General features: G+C 36.5%; 1 pseudogene; it reads right to left on the bottom strand.

The window, feature by feature from the left end:
• Positions 1 to 3754: 3754 nt before the first annotated feature.
• On the bottom strand, positions 3755 to 4080 carry LOC106634729 (large ribosomal subunit protein eL33-like; annotated as a pseudogene).
• Between the last annotated feature and the right edge of the window lie 8771 nt (positions 4081 to 12851).

Below are 12851 nucleotides of genomic sequence, written 5' to 3'. Positions count from 1 at the left end.
GGGTTTCTTTTTTTAAATCTTTTTAGACAAAGAGTAAATAAGTCAGTTATTCCTACTGTGTAATAAATAGCATCATATTGTTACCTGAAAGGGGTCCCGATCCAGACCCCAAGAGAGGGTTTTTGGACCTTGCAAGAAAGAATTTGGGGAGAGTCCATAGAGTAAAATGAAAGCAATTTTATTAAGAAAGTAAAGGAACATGACAATGGCAACTCCAGAGGCAGAGCAGTGGCATGCTGCTCAACAAAGTATACTTATAGTTACTTCTAGATTATATGCCAAACGAGGGGTGAATTATTCATGAGTTTTCTCGGAAAGGGGTGGGCAATTCCTGGAACTGAGGGTTCCTCCTATTTTTGACCGTATAGGGTAACTTGCCGATGTTGCCATGACATTTATAAACTGTCCTGACACTGGGGGGGAAATGTCTTTTAGCATGCTAACACATTATAATTAGGAAATAATGAGCAGTGAGGATGACCAGAGGTCACTTCCGTCAACATCTTGGTTTTGGTAGGTTTTGGCCAGCTTCTTTAGCGCATCCTTTTATCAGCAAGGTCTTTGTGACCCGTGCCTTTTGCCAACCTCCTATCTCACCCTGTGACTAAGAATGCCTAACCTCCTGGGAATGCAGCCCAGCAGGTCTCAGCCTTATTTTACACAGCTCATATTCAAGATGGAGCCGCTCTGCCAAACACCTCTGACACTATCAGAGTCTCTGTTTAGCTGACATGTTAGTGCTTTCTAAAAAAGAATAGCCTGTTAAATGAATTGGTCTTTCCACTGAGACAAATACAGTAGGCAGCAGCAAATATTTTTATGCCAGAACTACTGCTGCTGTCGTTTTTACTTTGAGTGTAATGTTGGTTTTCTATATTTTTCTGTGCGCTTGAAAACCTAAAGCTATAATTGATTTTGGATGGAAGATTTTTTATGAGTGCTTTATAATGAGACATTTATTCCAGGAAGCCACATGCCCCAAGTCTTCAGGTCTCAGAGTTTGTATTTACCATTTGTTTTATACTGAAGAATAGGGGTAATGAAAGTACATAGAAATCAGACAAGCCAAGCTAAAAGCAGCATGAATACATGGAAAACTACAAAAGAACATGAAAGAAGATGAGTCAGTGAGTAAGAAGCAATCTGGCAACATAAAATCCACTGAGGACAAACATACACATGGCCTCAGAGAACAAACAAATATTTGATAACAGTCAGTTATGAAACCATCTATCCTTAGGAGAAACATTCCTGCTCAGTTTTTTCTCATCTCTTTTCTCTTTTTTATTGTGTTGTTTATTTTATACTTGAAGAATTAAAATTGTGCTCTCAGCATTGTAAAATATTCCTTATAGATACATATTTTAAAAATACAGTTGATTGTTATCAGAACAGTTTTAGACTCACAGCGAAATTGAATGGAAGGTACAGCAATTTCTTATATACTCCTTTTACTCACTATCAAAATCCGATACCACAGTGGTAAGTTTGTTACAATCATGAGCCTACATTTAAGACATCATTATCACCCAAAGTCCGTGGTTCATATCGAGGTTTATTCTTGGTGTTATACATTCCATGGGTGTTGACAAATGTATAATGATATGTGTTCATTGCTATAACATCATATAGAATAGTTTCACTTCCCTAAAAATCCTCTGTGCTCCACCTGTTCATCCCTCCCCTCTAACCCTTGGCAACCACTTATCTTTTTTCTGTCACCATATTTTCACGCCTTTTCCAGTGTCATATAGTTGGATTCATACAATCTGTAGCCCTTTCATGTTGCTTTCTTTTACTTAGTCATATGCATTTAAGGTTCCTCCAGGTTTTTTCATGATGATAACTCACATCTTTTTAGTGCTAAATAATGATTTATTGTCTGAATATACCACAATTTATTTGTGCATTCACCTACTGAAGGATATCTAGGTACATCAGTATGCAGGTTTTTATGTGCCATAAGTTTTCATCCAATTTGGGTAAATACTAAGGAGTACAATTGTTGAATCATATAATAATAATATGTTTAGTTTTGGAGGAAAATGTCAAACTGTCTTTCAAAGTGGCTGTGTCATTTCGCATTCTCACCAGCAGTGAATGAGTGTTCCTGTTGCTCCATACCCTTGCGAACATTTGCTGTTGTCAGTGTTCTAGATTTTGGTCATTCTAATAGTGTGTAGTGGTATCACTCCCTATATTTCTATAATTTGTTTCCCTGGCATTCTGCATTTGCCTCTTAGAAATAGAAAAAGTTTCATTACCCAGCTTTGAGCTTTCTTTTTTTTCTCTATTTGAGCCTTTTTTCTTCTCTCTCTCTCTTCAAGTAGAACTATCTTAGCCTGAACATAAATAAATAAAAAGATAGGTACCTACCTACATTCTCTGACACTGGTACATTGACAAGAATGGAACAAATCTTATCCTTGGCTAAGCATGCAGTATATTTCATCTACCTGTCCCATAACAAGATTTGGTAACTTTTCTGAACTAGTCTGGTAGGTCAAATTTCTCATTTTTTATTTCCTGAGGCAAAGGGTGAATAGGATGGAATTTGATCTCTCTTGATAATTGCTTTCTTTTTTAGCGAAGGACTAGTAATGTGTTGGTGATAAAACTTTTCAAATGTAAATACCTATGAGAGGTATAACTTATGTTTATTAGCTAATTTGAAAACAGCACGTTAGTGATCAGGTGCAGTGGCTCACACCTGTAATCTCAGCACTTTGGGAAGCCGAGGCAGGTGGATCACTTGAGCTCAGGAGTTTGAGACCAGCCTGGCCAACATGGCAAAACCCTATCTCTACAAAAAATTAGCCAGGCATGGTGGCATGTGCCTGTGGTCCCAGCTACTCTGGAGGCTGAGGTTGGAGGATCACTGGAGCCTAGGATGTGGAGGTTGCAGTGAGCCAAGATTGTACCACTGCACTCCAGCCTGGGTGACAAAGTGAGACCCCATCTCCAAAAACCCCCAGCAACTGAGTATCCTATTTGATTTCTTAAGTAATGCTTATTCAGTCAGGAAAATTAAAGAATAGCATATGACATATCTAGCTACCTATCTCAACCATAATCTCACCAAATCTTTGCTTGCTATTGGCCTTTGAATGTGTATCCTTCTAGCTATTGCTGCTTTGATTTGTATATATGTGCATACATTTTTGAGATGAAATTATATGGTTTTATTTTGATATTTTCAGTTTATACATTACTTATTCCAAGTCAAGTGTTATATACTGGAATGCTTTGTCCAGCCACGAATTCCAAGGATATCTTGCCCTAGCCTATCTGAATGAGCTGCCAAAAACCATCAACATAATCTCCATTTAAATTATTTTTAATTTCCATTTTTGCTTTTCAGTTTCCCAATCAAACTATATTGAACAAGTACATACTCTTACAAGGTAATTTAAGGGATAATTTTAAGCTTCTTTCACTAACTCTCATCATAATGATGAAGACAGTCCCCTTTGCACTTTCCCCAAAGCTTACTTCCCACAATCCATGCAATAAGGCCTTGTACTAAGATACGTTAAAACCCTCGTTATCGTCTAAGTCTCTGTAATCACCCTTCAATCATCATTCATATAGTTCATATAGCTCTGACTTCCTTATACTCTGAAAATGCTGAATAACCTTCGCCATTTTAAGCATACAACTCAATTCAGGGCAATACTTTTTAAAAGCCACCTAACAAAAATACCAGAGCACAAATTCCCCCTTTATTGATTTACTTTTCATCAGTTTAAAACCTTTAGGGGTACAGCTTCACACGGATTCTGTGTCCAGTGCCCTTAATAGGCAGATTGCTTCAGAATTTGGCACAAATCATGCCACTGTTTCCATGGACACAGGTTACCTTTCCCCAGATTACTTTTGTTTGGTTTGGTTTACCACTGACGTCACTGTGTTGTGATTTGCTCTATATACATAAGCACATCTCTTGCCTGAGTAGAATTCAGTTTCATCTCAGGCATAACAACCTTCAGTTTTAAGAAGAGCTGTGTGCTCCGTTTGCTTTTGGAAACCCTATTTATAGTCAAGAAAACTGGCTATAGCATTGGACTACAGCTTTCCAGAAATGTTTTAAAAGTCCTATTTCCAAAAGACTGCCACAGGTTCCAAGATGGCAGGAAGAGCAGATTTTTAAAAATTATTTCTAAAAAAATCATACTTTGTATTTTTTCTATGACTTATTTTGTTCATGCAATAAGATAATCTCATATTATTATTACAATATATTTTTATCACCTGTATATTATTTCACTTTATTAATATATCAGAATTAATTTTAGCAATCTCTTATTGATGGACATTTTGATCATTTACACTTTTTTTTTTTTTTTTTGAGACGGAGTCTCGCACTGTTGCCCAGGCTGGAGTGCAGTGGCAAGATCTCGGCTCACTGCAAGCTCCGCCTCCAGGGTTCACGCCATTCTCCTGCATCAGCCTCCCGAGTAGCTGGGACTATAGGCGGCCGCCACCATACCCGGCTAATTTTTTGTATTTTTAGTGGAGATGGGGTTTCACCGTGTTAGCCAGGATGGTCTCGATCTCCTGACCTCGTGATCCGCCCACCTCGGCCTCCCAAAGTGCTGGGATCACAGGCGTGAGCCACCATGCCCGGCCCCTACACTTTTTAAATTATGTACAATTAATATCCTATAGCTGATTTTGTGCACATTCCTGATTATTTCCCTACTAGAAAACTCCTTGAAGTAAAATTTCTAGGTCAAAGAGAATGAACTTTTTAAAGTCTTTTGAAACATAGTGCCAAATTATACTACTACAAGGCTATGGTATTGTAGTCCTTTGAGAAGTACATGAGAGTTATCAGACAATATTTAAACCATCACTTAATATTTTTATGGGTTTGTAGAATCAGTCACAGAAAAAAACACCAACATATGGGAGAAAAAATAATTGAGTTGTGGGAGGTGGGTAGAAAATGAGTACTGGGTCTTACTCCAACAGGCCATGCAATTGGTCTTCAGATTATAGAGAAAATAGGCTCTATATGCTGTTTACAATTTTATTATATTCTTGAATTCTTGTTAAAATCTTTCTTCTAACATTCCCACCTGTGACATCATAACAATCAGAATGTAATTACCTAGAAGTGTAACCAAGTACCCTTTTTTCTTAAAAATCGTTTTTTCCTTTTTCTCCTTTTCTTGTTTTTCATGCATACTCACGCCTTAGCTCTCAGGAATGTGATTATAACCTTTGCTCTTTATGCACCAGGCACTCCTTACACCGCTAGCTTATGTAACTATATGTTTGCTTCAAAGTTTCAGAGAGGAGATCTTAAAACAACCCAGGTGCCTGTGAAATTCTCCCCCATCAGGAGATCACTTAAAGGCTGTGGTTAATTTACAACCTGGCTGTGCCCGCCATGGCACCAGCCCATTCAGTGGATGGGGCAATAACTCAAGATATGTCATCAGAACAAGTCACATAGACCTGTACTGCCTCGCCCCCTTCTGCATCTCCCTCATGCCAAACTTCCCTTTTTAAGCTTTTCCTTTCTGCCCAAAATTTGAAGCAATTCCATTAAGGCAGGAGCCTGAACCACTTCCCCATTGCTAGCTTTGGCAAATAAAGTCACTTCCTTTCTATGGAATCTCGTCCTTGTTATTTGACTTCTCAAGCAGTGAGTGGCTGAACCTGCATTCAGTTACAAAGCAAGGACATGGGCACTCGTTCTTAAATGTTACTCTTAATAAGCCAAATTCTGAGGGTCTCTCATTGTCCTCTTTTCTAACATATTCTATCAGTAATGAAGCTATTTAGATAAGATGGTAGTTAAGAGTCCATTTAGCTTTTGGGCAAAAGTGAGTTGCTGTTGGAATTCAGTGGAGATTATGCTCTAATATAATGCTTCCCTTAGAGTGGGGGAAAATTTTGACAGTTATCACTTTGGAATGATTTGCACAGAGAGCCACCAGAGAGCTGGTGTCTGATAGCTTTGCAATAATATGGCTGTCACAAGCCCCAAATCCCTCCATCATCTCTCTGGAATTTTCTTTTCTTTTCTTTTCTTTTCTTTTTCTTTTTGTTTTTTGAGACAGACTCTTGCTCTGTCATCCAGGTTGGAGTGCAGTAGTGCGATCTCAGCTCACTGCAACCTCCATCTCCTGGGTTCAAGCGATTCTCCTGCCTCCCTCCCGAGCAGCTGGGACTGCAGGTGCGCACCACCATGCCCAGCTAATTTTTGTATTTTTAGTAGAGATGGGGTTTCACCATATTGGTCAAGCTGGTCTCGAACTCCTGACCTCGTGATCCACCCACCTAGGCCTCCCAAAGTGCTGGAATTACAGGTGTGAACCACCGAGCCTGGCCCTGGAATTTTGTTTATTTACTTCTTTCTCTTGGACCAAGCTGAGATTTTATAATAAAGAGAAAAAAAGATAGGAGTAAGAATAATAGACAATATTGGGAAATGTGTTTACTTTTTAATAGCCGTGGTTAGTGTTTCTAATTTTCTGGTATGTTGGTGTAGAAGTGTGCAAAATTTTTGGTTCCAGTGTTGATCTAGAAATTGCAGAAGAAAGATGAAAAGTATTAATCCACGATTGGAAGCCCTCACTGTTAGGAAACCTCACACATGGCAGGAGAGAGGAAAACATGGTATCTCTTTATTAGTAGTGAGTATGCCTGTGTGTAGCCACCTTAGGTGACTGTTTGTTTTCTTTAATAATGAAAAAAGAAAGTATGTGTCCATATTGAGACTGCAACGTAATTATTCAATTTGCAACTTTTTACCAGATAACATGTTTTACATATTCTCAAACAGTGCCTATTCATATTCAGCCTGAGTATTTTGCCAGTTACTTGATTTTGGCCAAACACCACTTACACACACACAAAAAAATAGTTCACATTAATTTAGTAGTTATTTGCTAATGTACTCTTTTGAGAATAAAGAGCTGATCTTGCCATTGCACATAATGCTTTTAGGAAACACATTTAACACCTTTAAGACCTGGCACTGTTCACTTTTCACCAGGACAACATGACTAGTTAAGAACAAGTGGCTAGCCCTATCTAATAAATCAGCCAGATGCTTGATTTGCTTTATAATATTTTAGAAAACATCACTTCTCTCCAACCAGGTTGCTAGGGTGATATATGACCTCTGTCTTTAAAACCTTCCTTGAAGCTGTGAAGCCAAGGAAGTGAACTAAAGCCAGCAGGACTGTTTTTAAAAGACTGAAAGCAAAAGAATAATTTGAGATGAAAGTTGCAAGGAAAGCAAGAAAACTCTAATAGATTAATAGTTGATGCTCTCTTTTTCCAAATTGACAAAAACATCCTCACTTAGCAACAGGTCTCATGGTAAGCAACTGATTTATCTATGTTCTGTTGAACTTTTGAGTTAATTTTCAGCCATAGTATGTTTAATTGAAATGTTAGACATATTACTCATCTGTGGTATGCACTTTCAAAACCCTATTGGTAATTCATTTGCCTCAAAAGAAAAATAATGACTATAATGCAATTAGTATGATTTAATATTTATTTTATGAAACCTTAAAGTTTATTGCTGGGGAAAATCACCTGAAAACAATAGTAAAGGAAGGAAGAAATGTATTTTTATTTTTTTGTGTGAAAAGTACATATTCTCCAAGTCAAGGTTTTATGAAAACAGTAGAATTCAATACATCTTTATATTATATATGTCTTACAGAAAGAAAAAGCTATTACTATGGCTATGTATACTCTTTTCTTATCAAAAATTGATAAAGTCCAAACCCAAACACAGATTTTCAGCTACAGAGTTCCTGTAAAACATATCTAAACTCAGATTGGAAAGAATGAGTTTTGGAAGTATTATTAGCTATCAATACTATCAACAGATTTCCACATGGTACCATGCAGAAATTAATTGGAGAAAAACGTTCATGACTATAAACAGCATTAAGAGGACTTTTTTAAAAAAGAACAAGAAGTAAATAATTTATTTCTCTTTTCAATGTAAACTGTTAGGGAAGCCCTTCCCTGGCACCTCTGTCCTGATATAAGGGCTGGTCCTTATGCTTTGATAATGCAGTGCTTTCTTAGTCCAGGCTAGTAATGACTATCATTGTCAATCACAAGGTTTTTGGCCTTCTTCGTCTTAAACTGAGCATGGTAGCAGAAAATTATGAACAATATTTTGAACTACAGAAGAACAGCTTGTGAATATTTTCTACTATAAGAGATAAACAGAGAAATTTTAGAGCCTCTGAAATTAGCCAAAAATCAAGGTGACTGTTCTGATGGAGTATTGCAGTCATCATAGAATATTAGCAAAGTAGATGAATGAAGAAGAGGGACCAAAGGAAACCAGAATAAAGGTGTTCCCTTGTTGTGCACTACTAATCATGTTACCATTTCTCTTTTTTTTTTTTTTTTTTTTTGAGATGGAGTCTTGCTCTGTCATCCAGGGTAGAGTGCAGTGGCATGATCTCTGCTCACTGCAACCTCCACCTCCCGGGTTCAAGCCATTCTCCTGTCTCAGCCTCCCAAGTAGCTGGGATTATAGGCATGCACCACCATGCCCGGCTAATTTTTGTATTTTTAGTAAAGACAGGGTTTCACCATGTTGGCCAGGCTGGTCTCGAACTCCTGACCTCAGGTGATTTTCCCGCCTTGGCCTCCCAAAGTGCTGGGATTACAGGTGCGAGCCACCTTGCCCAGCCCCCTTTCTCTTTTTAAAAAGATCTGTTACTGATACCAGAAAAGTATTTCATTTATATTGAATTTGAAACTAGATATGTTTGGAGTCCATATGACTCAGTCTTTACATAGAATAGTATTCGAAAAGGCACAGGCCAGAAAGCCAACAATAATTAGAAACAAATATTAACACTTATTTGATAAAAACTTGATATTAAAAAAAGGCAACAAATTGATAGTTAACAATACTTCCCAAACTCATTCATTTCCACTCTGAGTTTATATATGTTTTACAGGTACTTTGTAATATTTATATATATTATTATATATGTAAATATATATCTCATATATATAATATATGTAGTCTTTCAGATGCTAAACTCTCCAAATATTCATTTAAACCCACCTGTATGGTTTTCTGTCTTTCTTCTCTCTCCGTGTCAACCCTTTATTGAGTAGATAAACTCAGCCTCTTAGCTTTCTTCATTCTGTGGGTTCTGCTTCATACAAAGAGTAGGTAAATAAATAATACTACTTGAGGTAAGGATTGGGGCACACATGTGAGTTAATAAAGACCTGAGCTAGAGGTATGGGGTGGAGGAGGTGGTCTCTCAGTTAAATTAATACACATCATTACTCCTCCACCATTTGAACAAAATTATTATTTTAGCAAAATAAATACAGTCAAATACTTTAATATCATGCTTTGCTGTAATGTGAGTTTGGATATTATGTGAATGTCAGTAGGCTTGTATCATTTATCCAGCATCCATGCCCAAATGGGAGGAAGCTAATGTATGAGGGGTTGTTTGGAAGCAACTGCTTTGTTATTTTTTTGGAATGGGATTTTCTCAGTTCAATGTAAGGTCATTCACGTACTCTATAGGTTTTACTGTTATACAGTTACAACATGGCAGTCTAATTGATAATAATATTTTTACTTTACTGTTTTAATAGCATAACACATTTTAAGAGACAGAATTTTGTGTGCCCCATATATATTGTTATAATAGAATACCTCATATGGATTATATGAAAATAATATAAAATACATGCTCATTCTAAAGAATTATATATAATATAATATAAAAAATACAATAATACAAATAATATAAAAAAAGAAGAAAGTAAAAAAGTTACCACATCTTATTACCTACCAACTGATATGAACATTAAAAACCATTTCCTAGAAAACATTATAATTGAACACCCTAGGGAGAACACCATTCTATGTAATACATATAACTATATTTCATTAATAATAAAAGCATGTTTTAAAGGAATGTCCTCATATACAAAAGATAGGTATATAAAAGATGATATCTAAACCAGACATATTCTTGTGCGTACAAGGTAATAAACATCCATTATAGGTTGTCAGCTTAAGAAAGGGCCTTCTGTCTGTGTGAGTATCAAATAAAACTAGAGCAATAGGATCTGAATTTATAGTCTGGTTCACACAGCTCATCTCAATAAATCTTTTCTGTTGATAGTATAAAATTGCAAAATAAGGAACCCCTCCAGGTATTACGAACAGACACAGGCCTCAAGTGATAATAGCAATAAAGATTCTCATGCCCAGGAATTAGCAACTCAGCTAAACTACAGCCCTTACAAAATGGAGCCTGAGTTGGGCTTCTTTGGCCTGGATGTTATATTTATTCCAATGGGTTTTTCTCCAATAATGTAACCCTGGCATGTGTGGTGGGGTTGAGTGGGGTAGGGTGGTCTTGGATTATTTACCACCTGCTTGTAAACCTTAAGGAAATTAATTATATCTATATGTCTCCTTGTGAAAAGTGTCTCTTCATGTCCTTTGCCCACTTTTTAATGGGGTTATTTGTTTTTCTCTTGTAAATTTGTCTAAGTTCCTTATAGATGCTGGATATTCGACCTTTGTCAGAGGCATAGATTGAAAATATTTTCTCCCATTTTGTAGGTTGTCTGTTTACCCTGTTGATAGTTTCTGTTGCTGTGCAGAAGCTCTTTGTTTAGTTAGATACCATTTGTCAATTTTTGAGAATAGAGGGTTGAAGGAGGGAGAGGATCAGAAATAATAATCACTGAGTACTAGGCTTAGTACCTGGGTGACAAAATAATCTGTACAACAAACCCCTGTGACGTGAGTTTACCTAAATAACACACCTGTGCATGTACCCCTGAACCTAAAATAAAAGTTAAAAAAAAAAAAAACAGTAGCAAGAGTCACTAAAGAAAACTTGTATCTATAGAGGCAAAGGTGGATAAAGTCAGTTTAGGGCAGGAGAAACAAAGGTCTTTTTTGTTGTTATTTTACTGTTGTTGTTTTAAGACCATATAGCATGAACAAAAAGAGAACAGTGACGTTGACAACTGAGTCTCAAATCTTGTCTCTGCTGCTATCCAGATGTTGATATATGTGAGTAATTTAGTCCTATAAGCCTCTGTTTCCCTATCTCTAAAATGAAGATAACTCTTCATTAAGTTGTTGCAGTAATTAACTAGAGCAAACAAATGTTAAATTACCTAGTTCGTTCATCTTCACCTTTGTCTCTTTCTTCATGTTTCTGATTAATCCCAGTATACTGGTAAGAAAATAATATGATATATATCAACAGTGCAGAATTTAAATCAGATTATACAGATGATCATGTAGGACCCAGAAAAATAAACTACATCTCCCACCTCTCAGACCATTTCTGTGTCCTCTGGGATATGTTATTTCTCTCAAAGGATGATATATTCCCCTTTAGTCACTCACAAGAGTAAGTTCTTTTCTAACTTCCTGGTCATGAAGACTGAATTTAGTTTCACAGCACGAGAAAGGAAAAAGTCTTTCGTATTTCTCTCAGATGCTGAATCTAGCTGCTTCTAAGGAAAATAATTCAATGTTTCCTGATGAGTAAAATTCACCGATGTGTTTCTACTCCTATTCAGGAAATGAAGGTCCTAGATTATTCACTAAGAGGCAGGGAAGCTTATTGAAGTCCAGAGAATATGATCACCAGCAGGTTAAAGATACTGAAAAAAAAAAAAAAGATTTGTGGGCTTTCGAATTTCTGAATAGTAATCATCATAGTCTTGCTGGGTTTGGGGAAGAATACCTGCTTAGCTAGGTTTGAACTTTTTGTAGAAAAGTCCAAGTACTATTTTTTAGATGACCAACATATGAAATCTTGTTTCTATATCTGAACTTAAAACAAAACAAATAGCATTTAGGGAAGATTCATTTGTCAATGAGAAATTAGTCTACAGGATGAAGGTGAGTGTGCAGAGACTAGAAATTTGGGGGAATACTTTTGTCTTATACATATGCACCACTCATTGTAATCATCTGTTCAATTCTGACATTTAGAAGTTTGGAATTGCTAAGTCGATCTTTAATAATATTGGTAGTAGAGGTAGTAGTGATGGTAGTTATATTTGTGGTGATAAGTGTTGATTGCTGCAATTTTAGCACTTCCTACCTAGGGTATCCTTTTAGAGCTTTCTATACCCTAACTTACTTGGCCTTTACAATGTCTAACAACAGTCATAATACAACAGTTGTTACCATCAATTGTGGGCTTTTCATGTGCTAGAAACTGGGCTAAATTCCTTATACACAGAATCTTATTTAACTTTCATTTTAACTCGATAAGGTTTGTATTATTTTCTACAATATATATGTGGGAACTTATTTTCAGAGGTGTTAAGTAACTTGTCAGAGGTGTGAATATATTCTATGTATTTACATAGTTTGTAATTGGTGTAGCTAAGATTTAAATACACATCTAGATGATGATACAGCCTGAGCCAGGTTTTCATCATTATTTGCTATTACATGATTTAGACATATCTTATTATTGCTGATGCCATTAATAGCAGTTCATTTTTATTTGGGGCCTTCTCATAATATCAGACATTATACTAGACACTTATTATTGTGTGATCTTGGTTAATATTCACATAGCTTTACCATTGCTTTTATCCCTGTTTAATAGGTGAACATACTGAGGTTCGGAAGAATGAGTCCGTTGGGCTAAGGTTATACATCTTTTGAATGACTCTGGTGAAATACTAATCCAGGCCTGTGCTGGTTCAAAGTCGATGGCCTTTCCACTAAAATTCACTGGCTGAATCTACCTAGGGGTGAGGGTAAGTGGAGGACACAGCAACCAAATAATGGTGACTGCATCATTTTAGGTATTGTATATATATCATATTTTATA

The sequence above is a fragment of the Pan paniscus genome, chromosome 3 (genome assembly GCF_029289425.2).
Source record: "Pan paniscus chromosome 3, NHGRI_mPanPan1-v2.0_pri, whole genome shotgun sequence".
Classification (NCBI taxonomy): Eukaryota; Metazoa; Chordata; class Mammalia; order Primates; family Hominidae; genus Pan; species Pan paniscus.
Note: the sequence above shows the minus strand (reverse complement) of the source record. Positions and strands in the feature narration are given on the sequence as shown.